We start from the raw sequence: 2,151 nt of genomic DNA, 5'->3' as shown, positions 1-2,151 counted from the left end.
CGGTGCCCACCTCTGGACTCACTCATCGGCCCCGAAGATCTAGCCCTCTTGCTATGTCCCCTATCCTGTTCTCGTTCATTCCTCCGCTGCTGTAGGTGTTCCTCAAATTCCTGAGCATGCGCCTGAATACGTGCAATATCCATGCCATCCTGAAGAGATGCAGTCAAGCATTTATCCATCAAATGTGGCCCTAGGCCCTTCACAAACCGGTGCACCCGATCGCCCATATCCGCTACCATGGCCGAAGCATACCTAGCCAAGGAATTGAAGCGGAGACTATACTCTGTAGCACTCATGCTACCTTGCCTCAGATTCAAGAATTTATCGGCCCTAGCTCGCCGAACTTCTGGAGGCATGTAGTGACGGAGAAAAACATCGACAAACTCTTGCCATACCGGCGGAGGTGCATTGGCTCCCCGCGAAGCCATCCAAACCGTGTACCACTGGATTGAGACATCCCTCAATCTGTATGACGCTAGCTCCACCGATTCGGTGTCTGAAGCATATATCAATCGGAGCGTCCTTAGCATACCATCAACAAAGTCCTGGGGATCCTCCTCCAGTTTCGACCCAAAGAATTCTGGGGGTTTCAAACCAATGAAGTCACGGGCCCTTGCGCTAACAGTCCTGTCACCTTGCCCCGCGCTTGGCCTCTGAGTCTGGGCCGCAACCAACTGAGTCAACAAATTAATGGCCTCTCTTACGTCTTGGCCTGAAGCATTCGGCGGAGGAGCTGGAGCTGGGGCTCCCACGTGCTCCTCAGTAATAGGCACTGTATGGGAGGACTGAGATTGAGCCGCACTCTGGGACTCATCTTCCTCTACTACTGGTGGCGGTGCTCTTTCAGCCCGCTTTTCTGCCACCGTCTTGCCCCTTTGGGCTGCTGTAGCCTTTTTCTTTTTAGGCATCTCTGAAATACACAACACACGATTTAAGAACAAGAATTTCTTACATCATAGCTTTATCGCACGATTCTTATGAAGAAAGAAGGTCATATATTCCTAAGATGTCCGCAACTTCTCGTTTATAAGTGTGGCGCGCAACACACCCATAACCAAGACTCTACTAGACACGGCTCGTAGACACATCCTAGGACTCAACTGCTCTGATACCACTTTTGTCACGACCCGACTAGGGGGCCACGACGAGCACCCGGTGCTACCCCACCCGGGCACCCCGTTATCATGCATATCATAACATCTAGGTGAACCATAATTCATTTCATGCATTTTAAATCATTAATCAAGCTAGTCCCATTGGACGATCATCATCAATTAACATATCATGGGCATCTATGCCATGTCAAATATACAAGGCCGACGAGGCCAACAAAAGATATACAAAACATAGGCCGACATGGCCAAACATCTCTACCCACATACACATGACTACGAGCCTCTAAGAGTATGACATATCATGAGCGGGACAGGACCCCGCTATGCCCATAGTTATATACACAAAAGAATGAGTACCCAAAAGATATGGCTCCGAAGGAAATGGAGCTCTCTATGAAATCTTCAAATAGGCAGCTATGGGTCAAGTCTGTCTCCCTGTGCACCTGCGGGCATGACGCAGCGTCCACAAACAAAAGGACGTCAGTACGAAGAATGTACTGAGTATGTAAAGCATGATTAACATTGATATACAACATAATGAACAATATATGGAATAGCATAGGAGGGGAGACAATAATATCATCATCATCATGTCGCTTACTTACTCACATCGTCATTCGTATTCTTATACATAGTCTCATCACATTCTTTTACATAATATATATACATACATAATCATTTCGTATACATGGCATTTACATAGCGTACCCGACCTCATTGGATCAGTATTTCATATACATACTTGGCCAACCAAGGCTCAATGTTACTCATACCTGGCCCTACCAAGGCTTCAGGGTTATCCGTACCATCTGCAGATGTGTGCGCGCGTTTCAAAATCGTATACATATTCTATACATATTCATACCCATATATTCTACCCGGCGTTATAAGCTCGGGGTTTCATTATAGCCCTTCAGGGGCACGTATGAGCATAACAGCCCGTAGGCACTCTTAGCATCATTATTATCACCATCATCATTACTATAATTATCGTTATTGTTACTTCTATATCGTAGTCCTACTCGTCACCTGAGGT

This window comes from Lycium barbarum, chromosome 10 (genome assembly GCF_019175385.1).
Source record: "Lycium barbarum isolate Lr01 chromosome 10, ASM1917538v2, whole genome shotgun sequence".
Lineage (NCBI taxonomy): Eukaryota > Viridiplantae > Streptophyta > Magnoliopsida > Solanales > Solanaceae > Lycium > Lycium barbarum.
Note: the sequence above shows the minus strand (reverse complement) of the source record.